This window comes from Carlito syrichta, unplaced genomic scaffold, assembly GCF_000164805.1.
Source record: "Carlito syrichta isolate Samal-C Ts95f unplaced genomic scaffold, Tarsius_syrichta-2.0.1 Scaffold308934, whole genome shotgun sequence".
Taxonomy (NCBI): domain Eukaryota; kingdom Metazoa; phylum Chordata; class Mammalia; order Primates; family Tarsiidae; genus Carlito; species Carlito syrichta.
Window position 1 is genome coordinate 57,582 of NW_007253030.1, and position 12,455 is coordinate 70,036.

Sequence of the window (12,455 nt, forward strand, 5' to 3'; positions counted from 1 at the left end):
TCAAAGCATGAAATTCTCAAATTAAAAACCCATTCCATTATGTTATAAAGACAATGTGAAAACACACTCAAAATTATTATGTACTAACATTTCTATCTTGTTTTTATTGATACATTTTCCAAACCTTTATACAGATATTTGAAACAGCTTAATGGTTAAAAACTCAGTTTACTGGGGGGAAAAAAATCAGCTGTATTTTTGTGTTGTATGCCAAATCCAAAGAAAGATTATTTTCAACAACAAAATTGTTTAACAAGTATTTATTATGCACTTAATTTTATGCCAGACTTTGCTTGTGCGAGGAGCTGGGGTAGATAATTTAGACATAGTTTTTTTGCAGACAAGTAGTGGAAACAAACTAGTATTTACTTACTAAAACAAGAAAAAGTAGTGATATAGATTAGGAAGATTTTCAGTAATAAGGAATAGTGCAATACAAAGTCCTCCTGATTATTTCTTAGCTAAGCAAAACTCAGCCATAATAGCTCAATCTCCCTTAATTCTGGTTAATCAAAGTTTTAATATAAAAGTATAGCCCAAGAAAGTAGTACATTCCTATATACACATTATTTAAGCAGCAGAACAAAAAGCTTTCAGAGTCCATACACCTTAAAAACAGTTTTCTAAGCTGGGCTCGGTGGCTCAGCCTGTAATCCCAGCATTTTGGGAGGCTGAGGTGAGTGGATTGCCTAAGCCTGCGGGTTCGAGACCCGCCTGGGCAACTTGGCAAGACCTCATCTCTACAATAAAAAAAATAAAAATAAAAAAAAATTAGCCGGGCATGGTAGCATGCGACTGTAGTTCCAGCTACTAGAAAGGCTGAGGCAGAAGGATCGCCGGAGCCCAGGAGGTCGAGGCTGCAGTGGCCGGGAGCGACCACTGCACTCCAGTCTGGGTGACAGAGTGAAACTCCAACTCAAAAAAAAACCCAAACAAACAAACAAACAAAATACAGCTTTCTCCATCTGGCTTGCTTGCTTACTTCTATACCCATGTTGCTAGGCTGTAACTTTAAAACTTAATAACTATATTAGAGTGTAGCTTTTGTTTAATTTTTGCAATGAATATTTTTTTAAAGTGCATTTCAAAATGTGACTTAATTTTCATATTCTAATAGGACTTAATATAAGTTCACATAACTAAAAACAAAAATAGAAACTAACAACCAAAAAAACTTTTGTCATAGTATCTGAAGGAATTTAAAGTAAGAATTTAAATCACCACATAAACTACATATGAAATACTAAATGTTCCAGGTTGGAACTTTGAGATATGCTAGCAAGGCTCATCCTCTCCCTCATGATCTTGTATTATTTATACAGATAGGAGGAAATACAACAAAATGTTTACAGTGACATAAGGTGGCATATTATGTGACCCTCTTACACTACCCCAAAATACCTCCAAATGAAAAAACAAGTACAAAATACAGTATGTATTTTATGCTGTCTTACATATAAACAAAAAAAAGGATACACACAAAACAAATAACAAAGGACACATAGGAAACTACTCGGTGGACAAAAGTCCCAATGATTTTTGGGGGGTGGTCAGTTAGGAAATAAATAGGGAGGCTTTATTTTACATTTTTCAATAAAGTTTGTGGGTTTCCCTCATGTATAAATATTTCCTTTATCAGAAAAGATAGATGCCAACATTATCTCTGAGTGGAAAATTTTTAATATTTTTAAAATCTACTTTTCCTGTAGTTATATTTCTCTAAATTTTCTGGAATAAAGTAAGATTCGATTAGAAAAGATAGCAAATCCACTGAATTCTCTAAACATTGCTGTTGCAAGTTCTGTAAATGCTACTAGTTAAGATAAACACAAAGTAATAACTTCTTGTATTGTGAAGGTATAATTAACCAAAAATACTTCCCATTAGTTTTACAAACCAACAGAAAAAACATAACAACTTCAAAATTTGCTCACTTTCAGTAGTCAGACACATACTACACAAGAAGAAAATAAATAAGAGCAAGAGAAAAAGACAACTATAAGAAGGAGTAATATAAAGAAACAATAACAACCAGGATGATAATCAAATGAAACTACTTAACTGTGTCTGTATAAGGTATTACAATTTAATATATCCAGTCCAAACTAGTTTGAACAGTTTTAAAAATTATTCCATGGCAACGCAGTAGTCAAATTAGCTTAAAAACACTGCTTGCCAAATCTTAAAGATTTATGATTGTTAAAGGTCCTGAGAAGTCTTATGGGAAGGAAATCTGTTTAACTTTGTTCAACTGCAAATTTACTTGAACCAAAGAGGACTTCTTCCACCTCAGCATTCTCCAAAACAGTTGCCTCTCAACACAAGTTTGAGTGAAAGTGCTTTGTACACTTTTCAAAAATGTGCACAGAACACATTTTAAACATTCTGTTGATAAAATGCTAACAATAAAATTTGGGGGCAAATCAAGAATTTAGAGACCTTGGACTAAAAACATTTTAGACCAGTCATGATTTTAATTTTACAGTTTTTCTTATTGCAAGTAAGATTTTCATAATTTCTACCTAACACACCAACACAGTTAATAGCGGTAAGAGGTGGCTCACGCCTATCCATCACTTTGAGAGGTCAAGGTGGGACAATCACTTGAGCCCAGGAGTTCCAAACCAGCCTGGGCAACACAGTGAGACCTAGTCTCCACAAAAATTTAAAAAATTAGCAGGTGTCGTGCACTTGTAGTCTTAGCTACTTGGGAGACTGAGGCAGGAGAAGCACCTGGGCCCAAGAGCTCAAAGCTGCAGTGAGCCATGGTCATGTCACTGAACTCCAGTATGGGTGATAGAGTGAGATCTCAACTCAAAAAACAAACAAATGAACAACAACAACAAACTTTATAAAATGGTAAGAAACTGTAATAGAATGATATTTAGAAAAACATCTTGTCGTGGATATTTAAAACAAAAAATATAGAGAAAAACAGCATGATGGATACCATGTACTCACCACCCGGTTTTAACAATTATTAATATGTTGGCAGTCTTGTTTTATCTATCTCCTACAACTAATTTATTCATTATTGTATTCTTAAAGACTTTATCTTCAGTTTGATTTTCTGAGGTTAAAAAGCCTGTATTCTCCCTACCCCCTTAAACAATATATAAAAATTAACTCAAAATGCATCAACCATCTAAATGTAAAAGAGAATTATGAAACTCTTGGATGAATCACAGGGGTAAACCTTGGTGACCTTGAATTTGGAAATGAATTTTTAGATGAGACACCAAAAGTATAAGCAACAAAATAAAAAAATACATAATAAGTTGAGTCTAGAAATCTTACTACTGTCTTTTAACATTTTCAATTTAAAAAGATATATAAAACAATTCTGAGGTAGAACGAAAGTGATTCACAAAAATTGAGGAATAAGAACAATGTGAGGATTTTTGAAGTATACAATAGAAGAGGAGTCTATGCCTAGGCCAACAGACAATTATAACCCACGCCACCCTAGTTCACTGTGCTTGTATATGGAAAACAGCAGCAATGGCACCAGCAAAACTGGAGAGACACTTAACTACTAATCATATCTGACAAGTAAAGGTGCTGAATATTTGCATGACTACTGGACTATAATAACAAACACAAGCAAAATTTTTGTGAAAAAAGTCATGTTTTATGCAAAGGTTCACATATAGCACATACTGCCCTGAAAAAAGAAAAAGCAATTATTCAGTTAATGAGAATCCTGTGATGCCAGCATGTAAAACTATTGTGAATAAATGCTAGGACAAGATGCAGCATGAGAAATAGAAACAGTTCTGCTCTCAAATAGTATAAACCAATGTACTGATGTCAAGTCGCATGATGCTGAAGAAGTTTTAGAGTATAGTTCATTGGATATCACCAAATTGCTTTCCTAAATGGTTTTTTTTTTTTTTTGAGTCGGAGTCTCACTCTGTCACCCAGACTGGAGTGCAGAGGCCGCTCCCGGCCACCGCAGCCTCGACCTGCTGGGCTCCCGCGATCCTTCCACCTCAGCCTTCCAAGTAGCCGGAACTACAGGCATGCGCTACCACGCCCAGCTGATTTTTTGATTTATTGTAGAGATGAGGTCTCGCTGCCCAGGCGGGTCTTGAACCCGCGGGCTCAGGCAATCCATCCTAAATGGTTTTATCAATTGACACCCAATCTGCAGTGTATGAAATTTTCTACTTCTTCTTGGCATCCTGATGGACAACTGAAATTGTATAGTTTGAAATATTAACTTCCCTAAAATTGAATATCTTTATCTATGCTTACTAAAATAAGTTACAAGATGAGTATTTTTTTTTTTTAAATCAATGAAGGAATATCTTCTTCTCTTTCTAGGGAAGACTAAGATTTAATACGAAAATTTACCTTAAGTTATGTATAGTTCTAATTTTTAAATTTGCTATGAAAATATTTTTCTGTAACATATATATGAGAGGGAATCCCCAAAAATTGTAGTACAGGCTCCCCTGCTAGGTGTTTCAGGAATCCATTGGCATCAGTGTACCAGCTAGTGAGGCTGTATTTGACTTCAGTTATTTTTTTTTTTCGGAGAGTCTTAACAAGTTTGTCTATTTCATGATGGGTGATTTACACAAACAGCCTGCCTATACCACATTGAGTATTCAGAAGTTTTTGACCCAAAACAGCATGACTCCCGTGCCCCACCCTCCCTATTCAACTGAGTTGTGTTTTTTTTTTCTCCCAAATGAAAAAAGTCATCAATGGGAAACGTTTTGCCCATGTGGAAGAGGTAAAACAAAAAAGGGCAGAAGCACTAAAAGGCACCCAAATGGATGAGTTCAAAAACTGTTTTGAGTAATGGAAAAAGTATCTCAATAGGTGTATTGCATCAAACAGAGAGTATTTTGAAGGTGACTGAAATTTAAATATGTAATAATAAATACACAATTTATAATAAACAAATTCTGTTTTTTGGGGTTCCCCCTCATATATAGTCCTCTAAATATAGAACATAGAAAAATTATAGAGAACAAAATTCTAAAAATCTCATTGGTCAAATTAATTACTTCTGATCCAAAATACACATAATTCTGAAACTCAAAAAAGTAAAAAAAAAAAAATGAAGTTTTTTATTAAGTTTAATGCAAGCTCATTTACAGCAAAGTGTGACCCCGAACAATATAAAATTATTTAGACTTTATGCATATCACTTAATGTCAAATTTCACTGTATAAATATGTGTTCAATTATAGAATTATTCTCTAGATGCTATGAATGCATATATTACTGTTCTAAAATCTAAAAAATTTGGCATTCAGAAGCACATACGAGCTCAAGGGTTTTTAAAATAAGGAATTACAGACTTGTTTCAACATTTTGAATATCTACCATTAGTTTTTCTCAAACGTGTGTGAAAATTTATATTTAGATATGTTAAACTTTTGAATAAACTGTTTCCAATGTCATTAAATGCTCTTTGAAAATATAGCTGTTAGTGGTTGTAAAGCATTTCACAACACTGAGATGATAGCACATTGAAGTCTTATCCTATTAGAAATTTAGGTCATTTCCATATTACAAATAATATTGTGACAGACATCCCTATAGTCTATCACAACAAATTTCATAGACATGAAATATTTTCTTACTAAAAAATGATTAAAATATATAGTACATAATGTGAAATTAGACTAATTCCTTTTCCAATCAACCAATGATCATTTACTAACACTTCCTTTTCCCTACTAACATGATAATCCACCTTTGTCACTAGTTATTATTAGTAAACAAAAGTACAAATATTAAATCAATCTACTCATATTTTAGCCTACTATTTGATATTTATCTTAGTCAAAGAAAATAGGATGCCAGACTTTACTGCTTAAACATTAATAAGCATTTTAAAGCATATACTATAGAGATATGAAATTAAAAAGAGAAAAATGAAACATCAAGGAAAAAGAAGATAACTCTGATAACTTCATTGTATAACCAACAGGACTTGCAGACAGTACAGAAAAAAAGCAGGGGAACAATTTTATTTTTAAAGAATAAATTAGCCGGGCTCGGTGGCTCAGCCTGTAATCCCGCACCTTTGGGAGGCTGAGGTGAGTGAATTGCATGAGCCTGCGGGTTCGAGATCCGCCTGGGCAACTTGGCAAGACCTCATCTCTACAACAAAATCAAAAAAATTAGCCGGGCGTGGTAGCGCATGCCTATAGTTCCAGCTATTTGGAAGGCTGAGGCAGAAGGATTGCAGGAGCCCAGCAGGTCGAGGCTGCGGTGGCCAGGAGCGGCCACTGCACTCCAGTCTGGGCGACAGAGTGAGACTCCAACTCAAAAAAACAAAACAAAACAAAACAAAAGAATAAATTTCCCAGAGCTGGAAAAAACAGCAATCTTAATTGGAAGGGCTTCATAATTACCAAGTAGGATCAATGAAAAAACCCTGCCATCTATGTATGTTAGAAATTTCCAGATCTCCGTAAAAACTAATGCTTTCAAAAAGAAATAGGTCACCTATAAAAAGAAAAAGAATCAGATTGACATTATATTTATTAATAGTATGTATGCAATACCAGAAAATGGTGTGATCCCTACAAACTTCTGAGAAAAAATAATTTATAATCCAGATTTAGGACTAAAATAGAGGGTGTGAAAAAAATTCATTATTTAGCAATTATTTATTGAGGGGCTACTTACTTTGTACTAGGCATGACTTTATGTACTGAGGATATAGTACTGGACAAAGGAATAAAAATCCCTGCCTCATAGCACTTTTTAGTGGAGAAATAAAAACAATCAAATAAGCAAAATATGTATGTATCATGTCAAACTGTGGTAAGTGCTATAGAGAAAAAGCACTTATTACAATAGAAGACTGATAATACAGGGAGGTTGCAATTTATTTAATTTTACTTTAAAACTGTGGGGTACAGTTAAGGGTTAGGTATACAAATATGCATTGTGCAGGTACCCTTGTTGATGAGGTATACCCTCCTTTCCCCCATACAGATATTGATCACCGTTAATCCCACCTCCCTTCCCCTCCCTGCCCCCCTAGTTTCCCGCCACTGTCAATCCTTTTCTTATAGTATTACGGTAGTTGTTCAAGGTCCACTTATGAGTGAGAACATGTGATACTCAGATCTTTGTTTCTGTGAGAGATCACTCAGTATTATAAACTCTAATTCCATCCAGGTTGCTGCAAAATTCTTGATTTTGTTCCTTTTTATGGCTCGTAATATTCCATTGTGTATATATGTACCACATTTTAAAAATCCAGTCCTCTTTTGATGGACAGCATGGTTGATTCCATGATCTTGCTATTGTGAACAATGCTGCGATAAACATATGTGTGCAGGTATCTTTTTTATAGAGTTATTTGAGTTCTTCAGGGTATATTCCCAGTAGGAGGATTGTGGGGTCATATGGAAGGTCGAATTTTAGAGCTTTTAGGAATCACCACACTGATTTCCATAGAGGCTGTACTAGTTTACACTCCCACCAACAGTGTAGAAGTGTTCTCTTTTCACCACATCCTCTCCAGCAATTTAAAATAGGATAGTTAGGGAAGGTCTCTTTGAAAAGAGGATACACAAGATTTGAAAGAGGCAATAAATCGTGAATAACTGATGAAAGATAGGCCAAGGAAACTATTTTTAGTCACAAAAAAATTTTTAAAAGAGTATCTATTGTGTCTCTTTTCTGAGAAGTTTACTTAAGAATGTATTCCAACAAATTGATGACTAAAACCATGGCCAACATAATACAACATTTTAATGAAGAAAAAAATATCCCAAGGTTAAAACTGGAAAACAATCTATCTAAATGAGAATCTTAGGGTGACTTCTCATGGTAACATCTTTAAGAGGAAGAATGGAATATATTCTAGGAAACAGAGACAATGAGTAAGATGGTACAAGATATTAACAATATGATTTTAAAAAGTCATTGTATTTTCTCTCTCAATTACACAAATGAAACAATTAGAAACTCCAGGAACTCAGTGTGTCTGTGTCACACATATATGTGTGTGTGTCAGTGGGGGTGGAGTTCCTGGAGTTTCTAATTGGGGTGTGGGTGTGTGTGTGTGTGTGTGTGTGTGTGTGTGTGTGTGTGTGTGTGTGTGTGTAATGGTTGTAATATGAACTGATAAAAAAAGAGAATCTATTTAACCTGGATTTATAAGAATAGTCTCCTTTGGGCAGCAGAGGATCCACACAGAAAGAAATATAATCCTATACCTTATTTTAAATGACAGAGATATAATCCATTTATTCACTTTCAACTTTTAGAATAGACCTATGAGCAAAATATAGCTTTCCTCATTTGTTTGAAATATTCAGTTTGTGTTTTTAAGTCTGCTTAAAAGCCAAGAAATGTCTACCAGATTTTTCCTCATTATAACACCACCTCTGTAATCAATTCCTTGTATTATACCCCTCTGTTTGAAATCTCCAGTATGATTTCCTTTTTCCTGATAAAGTTCTCTACTGATACAAACTCTCCTGGCTCTGAGAAACAATACTTTTGAGATCTCTACTTTGTGAGAGATGAAGGAAAAGGAGAAACTTATATTGAGGGTCTAATATGAATAGAGCTTTGAGTACTTTATTGCATTTGATACTTAAATTCTATTTAAGTAGTATTATCTCCATTTTACAGTCTCATTAATTATGCTTCCCCACAATGTTTTTAAGAGTCTTTAGATTAAAATAGAACTGAACTAAGACTTATCAAATTTCAGAACTGACTAAAGCTTAAGCTACCACATTTCATGAAACTGGTCAGTAAATGATACTACAAATGAAAATTAAGCTAAAGACAGTAACATTAATGAAAGACAGTAGGTAGGATAAATGATTTTTGAGGTTTTAGTATTTCCAATGGCCACCACCAAATCTGCTCTTCCAAAATTTGGGTTTGGTGAAGTTCAACAGATATGATTCAATAAGAGCTAGTTATGATACTGGTATCTCATAAAACATGATATATAACATTTAGGCAAAAGCTTGAGTCATTCAAAATAAGCTAAAATTAAATATGGCAAACAACAGGCCATATTTGACCATTTACTATGAGCCAAGAAGTATGCCGAAGCATGATACAAGCATTATGTCATTACCTCAAAACAACTCTTTATTACTCCCATTTTAGTAACAACTAAATTACTTCAGTACCTTAAGTTCTCGTACTTGTTAAGTGCCAAAGAACTGGTTAATTCTAAATTCCATACCTTTAGGCGCTTTTTAGGTACACTTTTTAATCAAGTAATTCTTAAACTTGCTTATGATTGTTGTATCTTCAGCGGTTGGCTCTTGCTCCCTCCACAATCTCCTTGGCATTCCACGGTAAGTTTGTAAATCTACATTTTAAATGTACTCAATTATAGTAGGCATCGTTAACTGTGTAGCCAACAGTCATTCCTCTCCTTCTTTCTTGCCAACAGAACCCACTTCTGTTTCTGGTCATCTAAGAAATCATGTCTTTCAAAGGAAGAAGTCAAGCACAATGGTTCTATCCTCTTTGTCAAAAGTCAAAGCATGTGCAAGTGACCCAAATTCTGGCCAAAGCTACATAGAGGACATCTGCTGGTGATTCTGAGAAGGTTGTCATTGCTCCTAAAAGAGACATAATCCCCCTTTTCTGTCCTGGACATTGTCACCTCTGTGTGACATCTGTCACTAGTGGCAGGTACCTTGAGATTATGAGGAAATCTTGCTTAAAAAGACAGTGTGGATGTCAGAAGTTCAGTCCTTGATGATGGTACTGAACTACTGAATAAATCAAACTTGTTTTTGTTTTTTTCAGAATTATTGCTCAATACTGTAAATTTACAACAAAATAAGATATAATCAATTAGGTGAACTACAATTTATATCTTTAAAAAACTATTTTAAATCAAGCTTGACCATAAAATAATGATAGGTCTATATAAAAGTGTAGATTTACAAACTTACCATGAAATGTCAAGGAGATTGTTGAGGGAGGAAAAGACAATCATTAAAGACATATCCATCATAAGCAAGGAATTAACTCTCCTTACTGGCTTGGGTATCTGGGTGCTCAAAGAATGTGTACACACTCCCTCCAGTCTTCTTATTGTATGAAATAATGAACATCCTTACAGTCTAAGCCACACACAGTTTGGTTTTCTACTACTTAAAGCTAAAAGCATCTGAAGTGATAGAGTCATTCACAGAAGATCATTCTGTAGGTACAGAATAATGCTTACCTATTCTGGACTAATTCATTCTAAACTGATAAATCATTTAGAAATTCAGATAACTATCTTCTTTTCCCCATATGCAATTTGATACAGAGAAAGTAAAGATAAAATTACCTATGTAATTCCCAATTTTATGTTTTCCACTGTATTAAAAAAAATTCCGTGTAAAACTCTGTATTTCACTTATAACTAAAATGGTGTAAAAGCTTTAAAAACTTTTGTTCTCAATAATCATGGTGGTTACTGGAGTATAATATTCAGAATAAATACTGTCTTCCATCTATATATTTCCAATTCATAATGTATCTCTGTAATTTACAGAATACTGAGTGTTAAATAGTAAAATACCAACTTATAGGAAAGCAGGAATTAAGTAGTTGGATGAACTACTTAATTATTATGGGGGTAAGAAGTTTAATGGTGCTACAAAGGAAACATTATGGCACCAGGGAACATGTACCCTTACAACTTGGGTGCAGGAGGAAAAAAATCTACTCATTAACTGCATTAGTTAAGAAATTTGATCAGGTGCAGTGGCTCATGCCTGTAATCCCAGCTCTTTGGAAGGCCAAGGTCGAAGGATCACTTAAAGCCAGGCGTTCAAGACCAGCCTGGGAACACAGCAAGAGCTGTGGGGCTGGGTATGGTGGCTCACACCTATAATCCCAGCACTTTGGGAGGCCGAGGTGAGAGGACTGTCTGAGCCTACGGGTTCAAGACCAGTCTGAGCAATTTGGCGAGATCTCATCTCTACAATAAATCAAGAAAAATTAGGTGGGTGTGGTGGCGCATGCCTGTGGTTCCAGCTACTTGGAAGGCTGAGGTGGAAGGATCACCTGAGCCCAGCAGGTGGAGGCTGCAGTTGCTGTGAGCATGCCACTGCCCTCTAGCCTGGGCGACAGAGTGAGACTCCAACTAAAAAAAAAAAAAAAAAAAAAAGACCCCATCTGTACAAAAAATAAGAGTAAGCACAACTTAAAAAATAATTCTCACTAGTTCTTTAGCATGGAAGAACTGAAGGTTGACATCATAGTCTGATGGTTAAGTGTTCAAGGCCTATATAGTAAAATGTATGTCTTTAAAATTCAGTGAGTTTTAGTCATTTTCTACTAATCCTTTCATGGTCATTATAAAGGTCCAAGTGAGATTTTCTGCATTCCCAAACTTCAACCAATAATTATAGTCGATTTTGGGGATCAGCAAAACTAAGAAAGAACTTGCTACAGTATCTTTTTAACAAAACTTAAATAAAACAAAAGTATGCTACACACAAACACACCTAAAATGAGAAGGGGCTAGACATGCCACTTGTTTAAGCAGAATGCCTCCTCTTCCTCTTGCCCCACTCATTCTTGCCTTCTAGTAGATCCACTCTACAACAACCACATCACTCTCCCAAGCTGACATTCAGATGCTATGAGCTTCACAGCACACTTACCTCGATCATCCCAAGAGACTGAACTTTTGTCTACTTCCACACTTGAAAGTGAATGCCCAGATAACTAAAAATGTGTCTTACATCAACACATGGCAGAATATATCTCACAGATACAGTTTATTGAATGAAATAACTCATAATTACCCTGTGAGGTAAGCAGGATAACGATCATCATCCCCATTTTCAAATGAGGAATTATAACTCACAGAAGTGAAATAACTCACTCAATTTCCCTTCACCAGGAAATGATGAAATCAGGATTTGAAATCATAACTTCCAACTCAAGGGCCAATATTTTTTTTTTGGAGACAGGGTCTTGGTTTGTTGTTTAGGCTGGAGTGCAGTGGCACAATCATAGTTCACTGTAGCCTCAAATTCCTGTGCTCAAGCAATCCTCCCACCTCAGACTCCTGAGTAGCTAGGACTACAGGCACTCCACTTTGCCTGGCTAATTGTATTTTTAATAGAGACAGGGTCTTGCTATGTTGCCCAGGCTGGTCTCAAACTCCTGGCCTCAAGCAATCCTCCCACCTCAGCCTCTCAAAATGCTGACATTATAGGCGTGAGCACCTGGCCTATCTCATGTTTAAAGTAAATGAAGAAATTTTCAAAAATTAAATTTCTTTTACTTGTTTCAGAAGTAAAATCATTCCATAGGTCAAAATTTGAATAGCACAAAATAGTACATTGTAAAAACACAATCCACCAGGTTTGGTGGCTCAGCCTGTAATCCTACACCGTTGGGAGGCTGAGGTGAGTGGATTGCCTGAGCCCGCGGGTTCGAGACCCGCCTGGGCAGTGAGACCTCATCTCTACAATAAATCAAAAAATCAG

General features: G+C 35.4%; 1 protein-coding gene across 1 annotated transcript in view; it reads right to left on the reverse strand.

The window, feature by feature from the left end:
• Positions 1-12,455, reverse strand: part of LOC103268849 (tubulin-specific chaperone A) — an 88,583-nt gene that overhangs the window by 8,682 nt on the left and 67,446 nt on the right. The gene's annotated exons all lie outside the window — the stretch shown is intronic.